The sequence below is a fragment of the Macrobrachium rosenbergii genome, chromosome 12 (genome assembly GCF_040412425.1).
Source record: "Macrobrachium rosenbergii isolate ZJJX-2024 chromosome 12, ASM4041242v1, whole genome shotgun sequence".
NCBI lineage: Eukaryota > Metazoa > Arthropoda > Malacostraca > Decapoda > Palaemonidae > Macrobrachium > Macrobrachium rosenbergii.
The window spans coordinates 18,335,490-18,357,733 of NC_089752.1; the positions used below are offsets into that span (position 1 = coordinate 18,335,490).

Here is a 22,244-nt window from a genome sequence, read left to right on the forward strand (position 1 = left end):
CCATGGCCTTGTAAATAGATTGATGGGATCTAGATATATATAGCTATATATATATATATATATATATATATATATATATATATATATATATATATATATATATATATATATATATATATATATATATATATATATATATAACACAATACATGACCTTTATTATGTTTCACTAACTATATCCCTAACTTCAATCTTTGGAGGTGAAAACAAATATTGATTGTGTTGGCACCTAATTTTCGGAGGGTATTCAATCCCTTTATGGAGCTTCATGTAACCGTATCAGTGGATCCTTAACACATTTCTGTATATATTCAAGTTTTAGTTAATTTATTTATTTATTTTTATTTTTAACGTATTCCACAAACCACTCGTTCCACTCTACGCATGAAAACGGTCATGTTCATTCCTTGCTATCATTTTCTGCTGAATGCATTTCTATTTCCTTCCTCTGCAGTAATTCCCGATTCTTCATTACAGACAAACTTCCGAAATTCACGGAAGCTGAACAACAGTTGGCATTAAACTCTGTCGCAGGGCTCGTCCTTGGGAGTACATTAAGTGGTAGTACTGCACGTAGGGTAGCCCAAAGAGGGTGGTAGCCATCCTCCTTCGTCCACCTCTCCACCAACCACTCCCTCCGCTTCCTCATCCACCACCTCCACCTCCAGCTCCTCCTCCAGCTCCTCCTCCACCTCTTGCACCCTCAGTTCAAGCCACTTAACAAGATTATGAGAAGTGGCGAGAATAGGTGGTTTAGAATGGTTGTCTTTTTCTCTGACTTTCTGCCTCTCTTTAGTCTTGGGTAAGAGATTGTGGTGCTGTGTCGTCTGTCAGAAACTCTCCCGTAGAGCTCTCTTTCTTACGCAAAAAAATAATAAATTATTGTTTTGACATATTTATCATTAATATCAACGGTGTTAGTTGAAATATTTGTGTAGTATATCGTAAACGATTTACAGTGTTGATGAGATATTTCTCTAATAATAAATTAGAATAATTAGCATTCCGAGGTACGGCGTGACGTTCAGAAGCCCATTGGTGGCTCCTATAAATGGCCGTTGATAGAATTCAGTGATTTTGTTAATTCAGTCTTGGATTTACCTTCCACGTCATCTCAAGGTAATGTTCGTGTTTATTCAATCCTGGAGGCACGTGGATTGTACGAATCATCTGTGCAGGGTAGTTTCCATTGCTAAAATACCAGAAATTTATGTGTTTTGACCAACATTTTGTTTTCTGTCTCTACCTTTTCATATACAATTACCATTACCTCTGGTTAAATGTGGTAGTACAGGATTGTGGTGACAATGGATTTTGTAGGTTTATTGTCGTTATTCTGGATAAAATTTTCTAGTCGAGATCGCTCCATTACAAGTAACCATTGTTATCTTTATTAGTATTATTAATGATAAAATATGACAGAAAAGATATCCGTGATGGCGGAGGTTATGTTTTTGGCTCTGGTTGTTTGTTTTTGTTGGCAGGAATACGCAAAAAATTGTAAGTGGTTCCTTACGGCAGTTTTACTAAGGGTCAGATTCGTGACTGGCAACAATTTTTTAAGTTTTAGTAGAGACAAGAATGGGGACAAGAGACCTTATTGGGCGATAGAACTTGAGGCTCAATCGTTGTTGTAGAGTTGACATCTAAATTTACAAATTACTTTTGCAAAGAAAGTCTCCTCTTTACCTGTAAGATTTCTTCTGGATCTTGACTACCTACTGATCATGCCGACAAAAGTATTAGCACTCACGAGGGCTTACGTTAGCGGAGGCAAGCTCTCTCTCTCTCTCTCTCTCTCTCTCTCTCTCTCTCTCTCTCTCTCTCTCTCTGTCTCTCTCTCGTATTGCCTTTTCTACATTTTTGTTACTGTTACATCCATAGCAGTCTTAGTGACGCTTCTTAACGTGCAGTCATGCACAACATATTTGTACGAGTATTTATAAGGTTTCCAGAAGTGTCCCATCATGGCTAAAACGATGAGTCTGTCGATATGGAAATTCCCCAGTACCTTGGTATGTCACTTTAATTCCTCAATTCCGTATTCATCTTTTTCGGTATACTTGGGGATTAGTGATAACACCAAACTTTCGGTCCTTGTGGCGCCTATCTGCGTGAGTAATTGTTATTACTAATATTATTATTAACAAAAGCTGTGCAGGCTCCCGAAAGCGCTATACTTTTTGTAATTTTTTAAAAAACAACTCCATCGAAACCACCGTGGAATTATAAGCATTGCCCCTTTTCTATAGACTTAAACTGAATTGCAGTCTCTATAATTAAAGTAAAAAAATTGCTGAGGTTCATCACCGGGTTTCAGTGGCGATTTAACACATCGTATGCGATTACTGGAAATGTTATTAACCAGGCGAATGAAAACACGAAGTAGAAGGGAACATAAGAAAATGACAAGTTTAGAAAGCAAACAGAATCCATTTAAGCCGCGTGTAGTAATGTGTTCACCCACCATTACTAAACATTTGACGTTTGTGGCTAGGGCGTGAGGAAAAATTAATCAAGAAATAAACAAATAAGAAAATCTTTCCAAATCCTTTCAGACGCTCACATGATACTTATTCCTTCAGGGTTCTCATGGTTACTTCACCTCTTCGGCGAGATTTTCTTCATCTTGGGGAGTCTTTAAGTTCAAAGGCAAAGACGTGTCCTCTAGTTTGTTTATTCAGCTGTTTACTTAATATCATACTAATAGATATGAATTTATTTTGCTTTGGGAACTTTTGCGGTTGCCGATTTGTGTTTATTTTCCTCTTTCCTCCCGCCAGAGTGCTTGGCGTTTAGCCTTGACGTTTTTGTGCCTTGCTATCATTTAATTAGTGTACGTTAGAATGCATATACTTATGTTTATTTGGGATTTATTGTATTTAATTTTTTCCGTTTTGTGTAGCCTACTTTGTGCTTGCAGAGTGCATAGAATAATTTGTTCATCCATTGCATTAACATAATGACTAATAAATTAATTTTCACTGACATGCATTTTACTTTCGTATCTGACATTAGTTTAAATTTTTCCATTTAAAGCGTATTCCCCAGGGCTCCCACCTCGTGTGTTCTTTCTTTAGGTAGAGTAATCTTGTCCTCAGCATTCCTTTTAGCCCTAATTACTTTTGCTAATGATTTTTATTATGCTGGGATGCAAGTAACTTTACAAATAAATTCATTCAAGTAAATCCCCCTGCTCATGCCTGTAAGTCGTATAATTCCACTGAACTTCGTTAATTGTTATGTATTTCTGTATTATTAATAAATTTGTCATTTAGTTTCACAGATCAGGCAGTTCATTCCTTTCACGTTTTTCCAATTATTTTTTACAAACTGAAAATGCCCCAGTACTTGGCCTTTCAGCCAAATTCTCGTAAATCGGTCGTCAGTGTTTTTTTTTTTTTTTTTTTTAATATTGCTTCCCTGTAATGGTCTCTCCTAAAAATAACTGGTATTTAGGAATAGCAAAAAAGTTATGGACTAAAGCGAACGAGTTGCTGTGGTCAGACAGAGGTAAGGCATCTTTCTGAAGGCAGGTTAAACAAGTGTCTCAAAGGCCTTAACATTTGAACTTTGAAATGGAGGCACTTCATGGTGCGTTACTGAAAAAAATTTCGCCGAAGAATATTTTTGTATTTTGATTTGCTTCCATTCAGTTACGTATCTAAATACTATATACCAATAATGTTTTATTACATAGATTCTGAGGAATTTTTGCATAGATGTTAGCACTGACCACACACACACACACACACACACACACATACATAGTATATATATATATATATATATATATATATATATATATATATATATATATATATATATATATATATATATATATATATAATATTAGCTCTCAGTTATACACGTGATTGAGCTTTTTGCTATTTAATCATTACATCATTCATACGACTATGGATTGCGTAATGCAGGAGTCTTAGCATTACTGAGAATAGTCTCATTCATAAACACCCCACTGCCTCTCTCTCTCTCTCTCTCTCAGTTCTGATCCTTTCATTGGTTAGTTTTGCTTTCATGTTGCAGGGTTCATAATCCGGGAGAAGTCGGTGATTTCGCACGATGATTAATGCAGTAACCGAAACGTTCTGTAAATTGACACTAATCAATGCTTTTGCTATTTGCGAGGAACAGTAAAGGCGTCGTCGTGTGAAGTTGAATGCTGTACTTGAGCTGCTCTTCAGCAGCTGGTGCTTGAGGTGTAGACAGGCTTAGCAGATGGACGTTTGTTACCATAGGCTTTGGAAGACCCTTCAGATGTTGAGAGGTGTTTCTGAAAGCCGTAAAGGGACGTCTCTGTTCAGACTTGATCCTCTTGTTGCGTTGATCTCTGTGTGTTCTTATGTCATCAATTGTTCCGTGTTGCGTAAACAAGAAGCTCATGCGGTTGCAGCCTTCAGTAATTCTGTCCATAGCACGAGTGTCTTGTTACTTGATTGGTTTGCCATGAGGTCTCGTTATTATTATACATTAATTGCTAATACGTATTCACATTTCACAAGACCCTTTCCTTGATGGAGAAATAACTATTTCTCTGTCGTCTGTGTTCTTAAATTTATGGAGTAGAATAATACAGTCTTTCCTTCAGAATTTTCCTTACATCAGTTATAAAAACTTTCCTTAATTGTTTCCAGGAACCATCGGTTTGTACACATCTTTTAGGGTGAGATGCTAGCTCAGGCATTTTCATAATTATCGAACATTTTCATGATCTTTTGTGAGAAGAGCAGGGCAGGCTTGATGTGAAATGCTATTCCTCTGTGCGTGGGAGGGGATTCTAAGGGGTAGAATGGTTTTAAGGAGTGTGGGAAGACGAGGGGAGGTGTGATGGACATTTTTTTTTTGTGTTTCTTAAGCAGGATGGGAACCACTTGTGTTGTCGGAATGGATGGATGAAGGGGACGACGAAAAACTCACAAGTAGACTGGGAGGAGTGCCAGATGTAACTGATGGGTAGTCTGTGCCCCATCCTCTCTCTCTCTCTCTCTCTCTCTCTCTCTCTCTCTCTCAAACTTTTTATTTTCCTCCTTAGTTAGGTGTAGTACAGTCACTTTTCTGCTGTTGTGATTTCTTTTTCAAACAGAAGCAAGTTTTAAGATATTAATGTTAAATATTTCAGAAATGTTAAGAATGTATTTGCTTGAAATGTTAAGAATGTCGTATTTGCTTGAAGGCATCTATAAAAGAAAAGATTTTATGTTAATTTCACTTTTCTTCTTTCATTTTAAAAACTGGATGGAGTTTCTGATTTTTATATATAAAAAAATGCGTACTTTTTATTCAGAAAAGAAAATTACGGTATCTCCCAGAAGTTCAAAATAAGTGATTAGTATTTAGGGATTAATGAAAAACATGACCAAATACGGAAGGAGCCAAAAAGTTGAATAAGGAGTACTTCTAGTAAGACTGAAACAAGAACTAATCGTGCAGAAAAATCTGTACTAACTGGTTTTTCCTGTTGTAATTTCTATATCCATATATATATATATATATATATATATATATATATATATATATATATATATATATATATATATATATATATATATATATATATACTCACACACACACACACACACACATATATATATATATATATACATATACATATACATACATATACACACATACACGTTTTTAAGAGTTCGGCGAGGTAATTTCCACCTCGCCTGAATGGGACCACCATTCATCAAGTTTTCATCTGATGAGGTGACTGAGGATTTGACTAGTACTCCTCGTACCATAGAGCGTCTGTCTCTTTGGCGTCCACTTTTTCGGTTTTCTGAGCCTCAGTAGAATCTGAAGGTTATATCATTGTGCCCTGGAGGTTACATAATTAAGCACTGGTAACCTCCCGTTAAGAAATCGGCCTCATTGTTAGCCATATTTTTTTTTATTATTATTACTGATCATAAAGTATCTGTAGTCTTTTCATTTCAGTAGTATTCGTAAAAAGAACTGACAAATCCATCTCAAGGATGAAAGTCAAAAGATGTAAAGGTGGTTGATTGTCTGAGGGATTGTTCGTTAAATGGACGAGTTATCTTTGATTCAAATTTGTCATGAAGTGAACGGGATAAAAATAGCAAACTAAGACTATCATTCTAAACAGGGATAGATGAAGAAAAAATATCCCATAAATGATGTCATTAAGTTCACGATATCTAAAAATAAAATGAAATGTTCTGCAAGAAGTTTCGCAGTTGGAACGGTGTGATGCCGCCCCGGTATTATGATGGGAGATATGACCTCGTAGAATGACGGTAACGGATGGGGGATTCTGGATTTCATTATCATCAAAGAGAATTGTAGAATTGGAAGGATGAGTATGAAGATAAATCATTAGCAACTTTTGCCTGCAGGCACTGAACTCAACTAAATTACCCTCTCCTCATTTAGGATTGCCTTCATTTGATAGATGAAGGCAGGACATTTCAGATTTTTTGCAAACTGCATTGGATAGCTTGGGAGATGAAAGTCGAAAATAAGCTCGTTCTTGGAAGTCTTTGACAGTAAATATAATTCAGTATCTGAAGAAACGAACACAAAGGAAGAACATAGAGATACATAAAGGGATAATTGAAAGAGACTTCTTGGTAGTTGTAGTATGATTATTCCTTTAATAATGCAAGTGAAAAATGTTTGATGACCCATTTTGCGTCTTTCATTGCAAACACGGGCGGAAGATTTCCAAAGAAATATCTGAGTAATATACAGTATATACTGTATATAAAGAAAGATATATATATATATATATATATATATATATATATATATATATATATATATATATATATATATATATATATATATATATATATATATATATATAATGCATACATTTATACATTGTGCGTGAGTGTGCGCGTGCATGCATGTGGATCATATGTATACACATATCGGTATAAATGCGTATGAGTGTGATGTTGAAATTTTTGCCTTCTCCGTGTGTATGTATATACATCGAATCGCTGATTTAACCATTTTTAGAATGTCAGTAAATGCAACTGCCTTCCTCTTATATATTTTTTTCCGGTTCTCACTACACTTCACTTTCTGTACTTAAAGATCTTACTATAATATTTGAGTCGTTGTGGACACCCTTTTCACTCCGCCTATTTTTTTGCCGTCTTAATGTTTTTGTATCTCTCTTGGACGTCAGACGTCTTCTAATAGATCGAGTGCTCGAACTGCTGTACCTCTGTGAAGCCTTCCCTCTCTTATCTCTCTTTTCTTTTTTTTTTTTCCTCTCTCACCCGCGCATTTACGTCGCCACATGCACTTCCTTTACTTGTCAACCTACTTTTCCTATTTATAGTCGCCACTCGTCTTCTTAATTCTCATTTCCTCCTAAATCATTTTGGGACCTTTGTTTCTCGTGAAATTTTCAGGTTTTGTAACTCGCTTTTTTTTTTTTTTTGCGTCCTTGCGTTTTGTTCGTTTCCTCGTCCTTTCTTTTCTTTAAATCTTTTGCTGTTCTCTCGTTTCTTCTTTCTATTTGTATCTTTATTTAGTCCTCATTTTTCTTCTTTATCACATACTATTTTAATGCTTGCTGTACTGATTTTTTTTCATCAGTCCATGTCTTAGGGTTTCTTCTTATCTTTCATTCATATTTTCTTCACTTTCCCGAGAACTTTATCATTTTTCTTCTACCTTCTTTTCTCAGTGTCATTTGACGTCCTGCTTCCTCACTCCGCTATTTTTGCTTCTCATTTCCTTTCTTCATTCATGTCTCCCATAGTTTAAATCTTTCTTTTCTTTTCGTTTTTCTTATCATAGATAATTTCAAGTTCCCCTTTCATCTTCAAAACTACCATCTGCTTTGTCTATTTCCCTTCCTTCCGCATTCACTTTTCTCGCCTCTGCTGTGTTTGTTTTTTCTTCACTCTCCCTCTCATCAGTGTTCTTTTTCTTTTCCTTCCCCGTCCCCAAACCAATTCCGTTTTTTTTTTTTATTTTCACATCGTTTTAATTTTTAAGACAATATCATTACATGATGTATGTTTCAGACGTTTATTCATGGTATTTTTCTAACTTCGTTAATAAGTGATTTTCCATATTGTGCTCAGTCATTTCATTGAAAGTAATTTTCTGTTGTCACTTTTTGGTGAAATTTCAGATTTTGCGTTACTTTCTGGATAATTCTGTATCGACAGTTCCTAAATCTTTATTCAAGAAGGAAGTATTTCCAACTGATTTCTTCGGCATTTTAAAAACCCACACTAACTGCTTTTATTGGATTAGCCTGGGTGGGGCTTAGAAACTAGTGAGTTTTATTGGGTTCATTTTTACTGCTTTCTTTGTAGAGTTAGTGATGCTGATGCAATCCATTTGGTATTCAAGCAAATGTGGTTCACAAGTTCAGCAGATATATCCTGTGTTCCGGAGGAAGTTTCTTTTTAAAATATCTTGTGGAAATAATCGATTCTCTTTCTTTCATGGAGAGTAGAAGCATATTTTATGAATTCTTAAATATTTTTCGGCATTACTTTGAGTACTGTGGTCTACTACTCAAATCTGTTTGTTCTATCGTGAATTTTTTATTCCCTTTGCCCTATGCTTAAGGAGGAAAACAATTTTATTGGTTAATCTTTCTGTAATAATTAGATTTAACGTTCCTATCTGGCATAAGTTGGTTTTTGAAGCGAATAGAGGACCTTGATGTTTTATGTCGTATTTGAATGTTCAGAATCTAACTGATGATATATTTAGTGGTAGTTTTTCTCGGATTGAATTTTAGAGTCCCTAGGAATATAGTATAAATGATTAAGGTTGCACCAGTTCCTGAAGGCTGTTCCAATTTATACGTGTTTCATCATCGTTACACCTATATTTTGTGTAATTGTGAGGTTGTTCTTTCTTATTATGTGTGTTTCTATTCTACTTTTACCGTTTACCCAATAATTTGCTTCTCATTCCCGGACTTTGGAGAAAGAAGGAAAGCAGATGTGACCCGTTTGTGTACTCCCACCTGTTCTGCAGCAGTTTATACTATCTTCTGGGGCAAGCGCGGATTGGAAGGCGAGGTTCCGTGTTTAGTATAGGTGTCATCTTTGGTCTTCTTTATTGCTCACTCTCTGTACAACATTCAGCAACTACTAAGGTAAAGACACTTGGCCGTTTACCTCAGGATTGCCGTCATGTTTACTAACATTCCTTGCAATCTTCGTCTGATTTTGGGTATTAAAAGTTTTTGCTCCTTTTTCTGAATAGGGGGGTTCTCACAAATACTTTCATATGCAAGTGTGTGTACTCATGTATAAGTATAAGTCTATTGCGGTTGGCTTAACTGTTCCCTGTTTAAAATGTCTTTTAATAGATTGGCAGTAATATTATTTCAAGACTGTATCTGTAAAGAACAGTATTTCTGGCTCGTTAAAGTGAATTTTAAGACAGACCACTGAGCTATTCATCTTCTTTTTATGCATTGGTATTTTTGTCTTTTCCTGTTTCACCTTCACCTCAAGTTTCATCCATCCGGCTTTCCACTTTTCCTCTCTCCCACAAAAAGGTGAGAGAAAAAAAATGAAGGTATGAAGGTTTGTCGAAAAACGCTATGGATAAGTCTTACTTTAATTCTGTATATATTTGATTTTCATCATAGTCAGATGTGTAAGAAGACTTTTTAAATCGATTGCTTTTTATTTTTTTTATTTCATTCATCGGTGAAGTAATGGAAGAGTACTTGTTGTTCTTGAAAGTTAACCTTGAGTTTAGCAGCCTTTCGCCATGAAATCAAAATTATTTTGGAACAGAGCGGATTAGCCCTAAAGGACACATGATCGCAGTTGGAATGGTTTTGATGTTCTTGTTTACCGTAGTAGAGCGATACAAGACGATGTTGCATCTCTCTCTCTCTCTCTCTCTCTCTCTCTCTCAACTATTGCTCTCCTTACCTTTCTCTCTCCCGCACTTTCGTTCCTCTACTTCTTGCTCTCCTTGGATCTACGTCTTTCCGTTCCCCGTAAAAATGCAGTTAATTTCAGTCCCCAAAGACCGCTGATACTCGGAAGTGTTTGAATTTCCAGGTTAAACCCACGGTCCTGGTTCAGCCCAAATCTTTCCTCTCTTTCGCTAAGGAAATGTTTCCACCTGGCCGAACTTCTTAGAAAACGCCGAAGGGAAAAATAACGTCGAGTGCGAGCTGCCTTGAACCAGGTATCTGACGCCTGTTTGATTTGGTTTATATTCACCCCAGGTGTTCTATCCCATGATACGTATGACTTTGATTTTTCATTTTCTCTCCCAGTAACAGACTTGGTTTCGATTATATTTTTCCCGGTCAGATTTGACTACTGTTTGTTTCCCGTCCCAGGTTTGATTTGATTTTTCTCAATTTCATGTATGACATTCTTTATACAACGTGTTCATTTTTTCTTTTCCAAGTCAACCTTGATTCAGGCTATTTTTTTACTGACGGGTTGGTTTGGAATAATCTCCTCCAGTGTTATGTTGGTTTAGATAATTTTTCCCATTTTCGTGTTTGATTTCAATTTTCTTCTGTAAATATCTTGATTTGATTTTTCTTTACCATGACAGCTTCAATGCAGAAAACCATTTTTTTTCTGGCAGGTTTGATTCTGATAACTTCCCTCTGGGTCACGCTGGTTTTAGTTGTTTTCATTATATTCTTTCTGGGTCATGATTGCTTTTATTGCTTTCAATGGTTTCTTTCCGGGTCATGGTAGCTTTTATTGTTTTCATTATTTTCTTTCTAGGTCATGGTAGTTATCATTATTTTCATTATTTTCTTTCCAGTTCATGGTAATTTTAATTTTTCTCATTATTTTCCGTGTCGTGGTAGTTTTATTGATTTCATTATTTTCTTTCCGGGTCATGGTAGTTTTTATTGTTTTCATTATTTTCTTTCCAGGTCATGGTAGTTTTTATTGTTTTCATTATTTTTTGGGGGTCATGGTAGTTTTAATTGTTTTCATTATTTTCTTTCAGGGTCATGGTAGTTTTTGTTGTTTTTATTATTTTCTTTCCAGGTCGTCGTAGTTTTTATCGTTTTCATTATCTTCTGTGTCATGGTACATGGTAATTTTATTGTTTTCATTATTATCTTTCCAGGTCATGGCAGTTCTAATTGTTTTCATTATTTTCTTTCCGGGTCATGGTAGTTTTTGTTTTCACTATTTTCTCTCCAGGTCGTGGTAGTTTTCATTGTTTTCATTATCTTCTTTCTGGGTCATGGTAGTTTTTTTGTTTTCATTATTTTCTTTCCAGGTCATGGAAGTTTTTATAGTTTTCATTATTTCCATTCTGGGCCATGGTAGTTTTAATTGTTTTCATTATTTTCATTCTGGGTCATGGTAGTTTTCATCGTTTTCATTATTTTCTTTCTAGGTCATGGTAGTTTTTATTGTTTTCATTATTTTCTTTCTGGGTCAGGTATGATTCTGAGTACTTTCAATCCCATTATGATGTTTCATTGAATATTTTTCACCTGGACCGTCTTATTTATGTCATCATAATGCTTCAGAGTGTTTTTGGTCATAGTTATCGTCATTCATTATGGTTTTTTACTTCTTTTTTTTAAATGACTCATAGTGACAGTTCATATAATGATCATTTCTTTGTCGCTCGTTTGCCATGATGCAGTTTTGGTAAATAGTTTTGTTGTTGTTGTATAAGTCTTGTTAAATTAGGTCGCTTAGATTTAATTTGTTTTGATACAACAAACCCTTTTATGATAGTTAGGATCTTTAAAAACTTGCCTTTTTCATGACTGTAATGCCTGTATGCACTTTTTGTTCAATATTGATTGAGCGCTATTTTGATTTTGACAAATATTAAATGGTATTTTTTTATTGTTTATTTCTAGTATGTTTTTTCTTGTACTCACAATCCTGGTATATAGTTTCGAGTGTTATTATCTAGCTAATAGTGCTTTTGTCTAATTTTATTGTTATTGTATTATTGTTTCATAATTATGATAGTAATCCTAGTGCTATTAGCTTTTGGCCATTATAACCTAGGTATATTCGCTTAGGCTATTACCATACTTATGAAATATGATTAGGTTTCTGTAATCCTTGCAAATTTTGTTTTTAAATTCTTTCCAGCCCTTGAGAAGTCTTATTTTGGTCGTTGCAGTCATCCTTTAAAGTATCGCCTATGTTGATTTTCCTCTTGACGAGGAGATGGCGAAATAATCCTATACTTGAGAATTTTATTTTATTTGTTTTTCTCGGACGTTCTGTAAACGTGATAAAAATTTCTGCTCATGAATATATTTTCTTGGTTTGTTTATCTTTAGCGTAATGTTTTCTGTGTCAGGGGAACGCCTAATTCTTAAATACCAGAATAACATAACATCAGGCGGCTGTTGACATTATTTCATGGAATGTTAAGAAAAGTAGAAATCTGATTTATCTAGAACATCGTTGATGTTTTCTCTCCGTAAAGGCAGAGAAATAAGCAAGAGGTAGAATCGGAATTTTCCTCTTGACTTTAGTACTGGCCACTCAGTAAGTAGCTGAAGAATCCCCTTCTAAATATTTAGGAAACATTATAATTACAAAAACTGCCTTGTTAATTGGCAACCCTTAAGTCTCTCAAGTAGAGAGGAACTGCCTGTCACGTCCGTCTGTGAGTGAAGAATCATTACAAGAATAAATACCGTTGTGGTCCCTTCATAATCTCGCCTCTGTGCGCAATATGGCACTCACGTTCACTCCCCGAGTGCTCATTCTCCCGTTGGTGGGAAGAGATTTTCGACCTTCGGAGAGTCGTGGGTATGTCTGAGGGGAAGTAAATCACCAAGCAGTGCCAATGATAGTGCCAGACGGAGGGTGCCAATTGAGGTAAATCAAATCATTGACTTCACACACCCTCCATCCTTAGTCGGTCCCTCCGTCAACCGCCTCACCGCCCACCCTCTCATTCCCTCCTAGTTCCTGTTCGCATTTCTCTCTCTCTCTCTCTCTCTCTCTCTCTCATCATTTGTCTTGATCGAAGCTGCTTCCTGTCAGTAATCGCGTGTAGTCAATAAGCTCTGGGCCCCTTTATCAATAGAATTGATTTGTATGATGTCTGTACCGTGCCCATCTGTATTTATACACACCCATATATATTTGTTTGTCAGTACGTACACGTACACAAATTTTATCCACTATCCTCACTCTCTCTAGCTAAACACACGCACACACTGCTGGGCATATATATATATATATATATATATATATATATATATATATATATATATATATATATATATATATATATATATATATATATATATATATATATATATATATGATTACAATCACTTTTGTACGTGATTCATTTATCACACATTACCATAGGTGAAAAATAAGAGACGTGGTGTAGGTCTCTTTATATTTCACTGCGGTAATGTGTGATATATATATATATATATATATACATACATACATACATACATACATACATACATACATACATATATATATATATATATATATATATTATATATATTATATATATATATATATATATATATATATATATATATATATATATATATATATATATATATATATATATATATATATATATATATATATATATATATATATATATACATACTCACCTTCCCTGCCTTTATGGCTTAGCCTGTACTGTACAATAGATCATATAGCCTTTCTTATTCTTTTTAAGTATCCTTTGAATTAATTTACTATCACCATACACTCAGTCACCCAGCCATATGCCACTGTTGTCAGCCACCTACCAGGTATAATACTCATTGCTTGAGTCACAGAATCACGTTGGGTGTTGAAGTAATATGTCCTTGCCACGAATTCGAACCCTGTCCCTTTATCCTGGACCTTGGCCTGTCCTAGCTTGTGAGGTGCTCGTCCACTTTAAAGGTAGAGCCTTCCGTTTCTCAACGAGTCTTCATGGATGAAGTTTCTTACCCCATAACCTCTTCTTGACCGCCGTAGCTAATGCTGATACCTATTCACAGCTTGGTTGACTGGTGGGTTGCCTACCTAGCTGTTAAATTGCAACTTCACTTGTCATTGCTAGTCGGGTATTTTTTTAGTAATAAATTTTGATTGTATCATATATTTTTGGTATAGTTTTTTCTTCGTTTTAAGAGTCATTCATATAATTGACAATTGTCCGGTAATTCAATCCTATTATATTGTTTGCTCTGTTTTTGTTTGTTGACTTGGTTAGCTTTGTTTATTTGTTACTATACTTATGATTATATTTTTTTCTTTTATACAGTCATGGTAATCAGTCATGTGGTAGTTTGATCAGCAAGTTATGACCTTTCTCGTTTGCTCCATTTGAATCTTTGCACATTTTGAACAACAACAATATTAATAATGATAATAATAATGCTATTATTTGTATATATTTAGCATACATAACCGTGAGTCGAGTTGGTTCCATTTATTCAGGATTAACTTTTCAGCAGTGGTTGCTAAGCTGCTTTTCTCTCCTTACACAAATTTCATCTTAACTGATAAAGTATTTATGTACTTACGCTCTGCGTTCGTTGGTAATTGGTTCCCGTCTGCTCGTCGTTCTTAGCAATGTCACTGCTGCAGTTGCTGATAAGTGATGTCATTTTCAAACAAACGCCCCTTGGTTTTTATGTGTTGTTTATTTGTTACTGAGGGAGGGGAAGGGGAAATGAGGGTCTGTGATGACAACCAGGTCCAGTGCTGACGAGGATTATTTGTTTTCTCGTGGCATTATTTTTCCTTGCCTTTTTGAGTGTTTATTTTATATATTGTTGACTCATGTGACTTTTATTTGGTTATGTTACTGGGGAAAAGAGTTTAATATGTCTTTCTTTATTCAAACCATCTATAAAATATGTATTTTTGCTAGGCAGTGAAAAATTGCAACGAATGAGCATTTAGGGGTTTCTTATGTATGCTAAGATGTATCACATGTACGGAATTGGTTTATTTAGCGAGAAAGAGAGGATAAATTGGTCAGAAGGGAGGAAGTATCAAACGTTTTCAGAGCAGGGAAAAGATAGAGAAGCCAGGAAAATACTGACAAAAGAATCTTGATTTTTTAGGAAGTACTGGTGTTATTTTAATGTGGAAAAGAATAACGCATTAACAGTGTTCTTAGGGCAGGACGAATTTTTGATGAGGTTGTGTTTTTTATTATTCTTGAGAAGTGACTTATTACAGTGGTTCCGTGGCTGTGGATTATTCGTAGACGTTGGCGTCTTTCTTAGCTCTGCTGGCGAGGGTCTAGTGAATCACTGGCTGTTGCCTCTCACTTTGAGGACGTGTTTCTGCTCTTGCCCTTACAAAAGTCCTCATATATACTGGCAATATATTCGTTTTACTTTAATACGCATTCATGAGAACCGACAATTGCATGTTGCAAGATGATGGATTATGTATTCAGATTTGTTCTTTTCGCTCTACGTAAATAACGTTTGAACAGTAACAGATTTCATCATAAGAGATTATTAGGGGTCACATTTTGCAATTACTTTTCTGCATTTTCTTAAACTTCGTATATTTTCAGTTTTTAAATTTTACTTCGTAAATTTTTAATGTTTAAATTTTTCTTATTTACAGCCTTTTCTCCTAGATTTTTTCTGTATTTTTACTGTTTTTCTATGAAATAAAAAAAATTGTTTTGAGAAAGAGTCAAGGGTTGGCCCATAGAGCTGACCTGAAAATCCCATCTTTTTCGTAAGACTTGGACGTCCTTGGAGGATGATTTTCAGCTATTGTTATATGTATGTCTTTTATTTGTTATTGCCATATTATTTTTTCAGTACCTCCATGATTATTTTTTATTTTTAAGTCAATTTACCTATTTATTTTTTATTCCAAAATACCAAAATAGTTTTGATAATATATGTGATGTACGAAAAATTGAAATTACAAGAAATGTTGAGACTGGTAAAAGTGGTAAAGATGTTAGTAGCGAGAGGGTGAGTCAATGATGTAAGATGGTTTGGTCATGTGAGAAGACTGGAGGACGATAGGTTGGTCTCGGAAAGTGCTAGATGGGTTGAGTGGAAGCGCTACTAAACCGGAAAGGCATTCATTTCTAGGAAGAACGAGGGCGAGCGCTTGAAAATAGGCCCAGTTGTGTAAGGTGGTTCTACGATGTTGCTGAGCCGTACTTGTATGTATGTATATGGTGCGGATAATGCTGTGGAAGTTTCCTGCACTTAGGACTTATCCTCGCTTAGCCAGTTAAAGTATGAATATGACAGTGACCGTTGTGTTGTTTGTCTCTGTAACCACCCTCGTGTAGGGTAATAGTATATATATATATATATATATATATATATATATATATATATATATATATATATATATACATGTGTGTGTGTGTGTGTGTTTGTCTGTGTGTCTGTTTGTGTGCGCACATTAATTATATACAGTAAAATAAACTATTGTAATTTATCCTCGTCCGAACACAAGGTTGCATTGAATCTCACAGTTATTCTAATAACTCATTTTCTCAACTTGAACAAATAGATCAACAGCGCATCATTGTTCTCATTTTTTAGCCATGCTCTGGTGAGCGGTATATCTTTTCCGGTGTGTTGCAAGCCAGGCGATCTCGGATTCTTTGCTAAACAAGATTGCAAGAGGCCACATAACTTGAGATGAGAGTGAACAACGCCTGCAACTACTTATAATTCTCAAGGACAAGGGTTTCTTCTTACTTTACTTTATCCCATTAATGTTTACTCCTGAGATCTGGCTGAAACTGGCAACCATGTTTATGACGAGTTGAGGCGTAAACAGAGCTACTTCTCCATGATCCTTGGAGGGAATTTGCATTGCAAGGCATGCGTTTCTTCGGGTACACTTCACTTCTTCTAGAATAGAAGAAGAAGAAGAAGAAGAAGAAGAAGAAGAAGAAGAAGAAGAAGAAGAAGAAGAAGAAGAAGAAGTAGAGTACACTTGACAAGGCCATTTGCTATTTATATTCTCTTTTTCGATATCTTTACTGTATGTCTTGGCTATGACAGCATGAGTTCGACTGCACTTCTAGTATGTGACCATTTCATTTATTTGTTTCTTCTGTTTTCATCTCTTATGTCGCGTTAGGTTATATCAACATTACGTTTTAAGAAAAGTTCTCCTTTTATTTTGTATTACCTTTGTCTTTTGTATTTTTTGATGCTGCGTCACGAGTTTTAAGGCGAGTTCTCCTTTATTTTGACTATCTTAGGTTACGTTTGTGCAAGAATTCAATGAGCGCCTACACTTGCTAACCTTACCAGCTTGGTATGCAGCTGTTGTCAAGTTTCGACTTTCATATGTTGACTTGGATAACCTGATCTTTTCATAAGATGACATTTGAGTTTTTCATGTTTCTGCACTGTCTTTTGGGAATATTCTCCGTAGTTCTTACTGGAAATAAACGTTAATTTTCATGAAAAATACAGTTTTTCCAGCGTCATTTAAATAAAAGTGCTCTTCATAATTCAAGTCCTGTACAAGGATTTCTTGTATAAGAGTAGGATAACATTAGAGAGCTAAAGCTGACGTAAGTTTATTGGTGAAACATGGCCATTGGCAGAGTGCTTTCGAAGGAAGCACTGAAACATAAAATCTCAAAAAGCCTAGAAAAAAAGATTTTAGAGTAATGTCAAAATAGCTTGCCATCCTTCCCCAACCCCATCTCTCTCTCTCTCTCTCTCTCTCTCTCTCTCTCTCTCTCTCTCTCTCTCTCTCTCTATATATATATATATATATATATATATATATATATATATATATATATATATATATACATAACACATAACCTAACTCTAAATCCCAACTCTCTCTTTCTCTACACACACACACACACACACACACACACACACACACACACATATATATATATATATATATATATATATATATATATATATATATATATATATATATATATATATATATATATATATTAAAAGGTGGGTGTAGGAAAACAAGCAGATTCAAGTGCAGTAATTTAATCCTACGTTTCGTGACCTTTTGTCACATCATCAGGGACATCTATAAATGAAAATTCAGACATTAGAGTGCTTTCAAAACATTAGGCAAGTATATGAAAATATATGCACTGAAATACACTTAAAAATTACTCTTAAAAAACCACGAAATTAAAATTATATAAAAATGAATTAGGCACTAAGTAAAATTACAGACACACTAAAAGCTATGCAATAAATTACACATACACTAAACATAAAAGAAGAGAATTTAAAATTACACAATAAAAAGGGAATAAAAACCAATAGGTAAAATCACAGACACACTTGCGGGGAAAAACACCAACCTTTCAGAGCAAGAGTAAAAGCACACTAAAATTCATATAAACATACCCGACCAGAGAACCGAAAATATAAACAACCAAATTAGGGAATAAACAGTGGAACAGCCGTAGCTTGGTGATTAAGCGTAATTTTTAAGTGTATTTCAGTGCATATATTTTCATATACTTGCCTAATGTTTTGAAAGCACTCTAATGTCTGAATTTTCATTTATAGATGTCCCTGATGATGTGACAAAAGGTCACGAAACGTAGTTAAATTACTGCACTTGGAATCTGCTTGTTTTCCTGCACCCACTTCTTTTTAACATATGTTGAGAAATTTTTCTGTTCTTCTCTGCCTGTATATATATATATATATATATATATATATATATATATATATATATATATATATATATATATATATATATATATATATATTATTTATGTACATTGCATATGGTGAGTAAATAGGGGTGGTTGAGAAACAGCGTGGTAAATAGGCTCGAGTAGGTGAAATAATACAGCACTTCATTAGGAGGTTTGCTTTTCTTAAAGGAATGGTGTGAGGAAAATAACTATGAAGTCCCAATGGGATGGGGGGAGATGACTACCTATAAGGTGTTGGGTTGGTCAGAAGTGTTGGAATAAAGGATCTTAATATTCAGGACGCGGGAGATTGCGTACAAGAAAACAAGTGAATGGTGCAGTGCCATTTAAGTGAGCAGGTCAACGTGGAGTTTTACGCTGTTAATGCTCTATTCTGTTATTACTGCCGTTTTGTGCCTGAAGTACCTTTAACCCGCAACCTGTGGCCTCACGTGCGACAGTGATAGTCTTAAAACAAAATTCTGTCCAAATACAACGATCACAGGCATAGCCACAAAGATTGTAACTGTATCATTCTTATACTTCGCAAGAAGGTAGAAACTGAAAGAAACTCGTGTGTCCAATGTATTTTAGAGTCCTATAAGATAATTCACGCATAAATGGAATTTATTTTGTGGCAATATTTCTGTTGTATGAAGCGCCTTCTCCCAGCTTCTCATGAGGGAGAGAGAGAGAGAGAGAGAGAGAGAGAGAGAGAGAGAGAGAGAGAGAGAGAGAGAGAGAGAGAGAGATTAATATAATTGCTTGTACTACTATGATGTTTGTTTTGTTGCTGGAGACTATTTTCTCTTTACTCAGCGTCTTTACTTCAGTGTCAGATTTTTGTTTTTTTGTATTTTGTTTTCTGGCTGAATATTTTTTGTTATGTTTTGATATGATTTTCAGCTTGTATTATGACTCCAGAAATATTCACTTTGCGCACAGTGACACAGGACAGACACACACACATACATATGCTTATCTATCTATCTATCTATCTATCTATCTATCTATCTATATATATATATATATATATATATATATATATATATATATATATATATATATATATATATAGACTCATATACAGTGCAATACATAATATTGTCAACGTGCCTTTTCATCACTCCATCTCAAAAATTTCCATACGGACATTTATCAAGCCCATATTTCTTTCAGCACCTCCTGAAGAGGCATCTCACAAGACGAAAGATGTAGTGTCATCCCTTTTTGCGGGCCCCGCCCTCATTTCCATTTTTAACTGCTATGCTAAAAAAAAAATCAGCTTTCTCTAGAATTTTGGTTGATGTCTGATTTGAATTGTGAGTGATGGGCATATTAGAACCGTCGTTGTTGTCCTTGTCATTATCATCATCACTTAACAAACACGAGAAAAACTCTCACAACAAAAGCGTTCTTTGTTTTTCATGAGTTTGAAGTATAGAAGTCTGTTAAATGATGCCCTTACATTAAGGCATCCGTCACTGGAAATTGACTTCGTCTCGACTTTGTTCAAGTTAAGTTAATTTTTTTCCCATAAGAGTATGGCCACTTTTACTCTACCAGGAATAGAAAGAGTAAATATAGCAATGCTAGATTACATAAAGTTAATTCCTCTGGCGTTTTCCTGAAAAATTCATTGCTACAGTTTCACTTTTGTTTCCTGGTTTATTTTTATCCATAGTTATTTATTGATACGTCTTTTTACGTTTGTATCTTTGCTTGTTTTTTGCTCAAGAATGAGCACTTTAGATGCTGGTGTGAGATTTTTTTCTGTGGTTTGGATAACTTCTATTCCAGATTGACTGTAGCTAATAATTTATCTTGGACGTCAGTGACCTAAGTTTGTTATGACGCTTGTTTTAATATTTATTTGAATATGAAATGCCAAGCATGGGGACCTATGAGGTCATTTAGCGGTGGAAATAATGTTTAAACAATTATTATGAAAGAGTGGAAAGTAAGATTGAAGAAAAAGTACAAGAACAGAGGTATAGTGAAAGGAATGAAGGTTTACAGCTAGGGGCCAAAGGTACTCTGCAAAGAACCTTAAGTAATTCCTGCAGAGCACCGCGTGAGATGCACTGACGGCACTAGGGGTTGTTTTAATATTAAATGGTAGATCATGTTCAGAATGTACTTCATAACACCCCTTGCTGTAAGGTGTTTGTTGGCAGGATTAAGGAAAAGGATAGGTGTGGAATTTTACGAACATTATACCAAAGCTGGTTCTTGTGACTGACAACAAATGATTGGATTTGAAGAGAGACAGGGCCCTGACTTTTTCGGAGAAGGGATTTTTGGGGTGTGGTTACACAGACTTGGCAGAGGATATCTGTCTCCAAATACTTTTGTTATGCAAAGCTTTGAGTTTTACGCGACATTTGAGAGAACTCTGGAAAGGATTTCGTAGGTACTATGCAAATTTATTACATTATGTGGGTATAAATATACTGTTCATTATTATCAACAAAGCATTATTATTATTATTATTATTATTATTATTATTATTATTATTATTATTATTATTATTAAGTAGCGGTAGAAGTAGTGGTAACAGATGTGGCATATTATATGGGTATGTAGGCTTCCTTTTTATAATTATCATTTCGCTCTCTTGCAGTGAATGCTCAGTTTCACTGGGTCCATTTGTATGATGAAGTTCAAGAGAAATTCGGAAGTTTGAAGACGACAATTTTTCTTTAGATCGTACTCTGACGTGTAGTGACGTATTATTACATTAAATCCCTCACAAAATCAAATTTTAAGAGGACGGATAGCGGCTGGTTTCATTAAAATTACTTCTTATTATATTTACGAATGTGTTATCATTCTGCGTTCAAAAACATAAAAAAAGCGGGACCCCCACCTAGCAGTGAGTTTGCCAACCAAGTAATGGAGATGAAAGCAGTTTTATACTACAGACAAAAGCCCTCATCAGCTGCCACCTGGATGGGCATGCATGATTCAAGCGCGCACTCAAGCACTTGGGCACAAGCGTGCGCACTCGCTCCCATTCGGGTTCTCCTTTATCTCTTATCCACCCCATAATTATGGATGTGATTATTCCCTAAATGATTCTTCTACTCGACGTCGTCCTCCTCCTGCGGTGCCGTCTCATTGCCATGGCGCCCTTGCCAACAGGGCTGTAAAACGCCTGAAAGTCATAATGTTTTGGGTAATCTCTGTGATTTCTTGCATACTTAAACAGAAATATTCCCAATTCTCTCTCTCTCTCTCTCTCTCTCTCTCTCTCTCTCTCACACACACACACACACACACACGAATACACCGTATATCCCCCTCCATGTCCTCATTTTGATAAGTTACAAGCCGTCGGCCGCGTCTCTCAATAAAGGAGAATGACTCTTCGTTCTGCATCCAATTAGACATTATTTTTTTATCGCTCGTGATATAAACGAAAGCAAGAAATGTCTTCCACAATTCTTTGATCATGGAGATGATTATTGTAATTTGCTGCCGCGTACAGAGACAAACACAAACACACACACATACTGTATACATATATATCTTATGTATAAGAGTGAATGTTTGTATGTTTGTTTGTATATTTGTGCGCTATAGAAATCCGAACCGCTTGACCGATCTGGACA

The 22,244-nt window shown here is 35.2% G+C and overlaps 1 protein-coding gene across 8 annotated transcripts in view; it reads left to right on the forward strand.

The window, feature by feature from the left end:
• The window catches only part of RhoGAP19D (Rho GTPase activating protein at 19D), a 569,022-nt gene that overhangs the window by 14,095 nt on the left and 532,683 nt on the right, over positions 1-22,244 (forward strand). For 3 of the 8 annotated variants that reach the window (XM_067113631.1, XM_067113634.1, XM_067113648.1), the window contains exon 1: positions 795-1,119. The exons of the other annotated variants lie outside the window; for them this stretch is intronic. The gene's annotated coding sequence lies outside the window, so the exon portion shown is untranslated. Of the gene's footprint in view, positions 1-794; positions 1,120-22,244 lie in introns of those variants that run through there. 8 annotated transcript variants of the gene reach the window in all.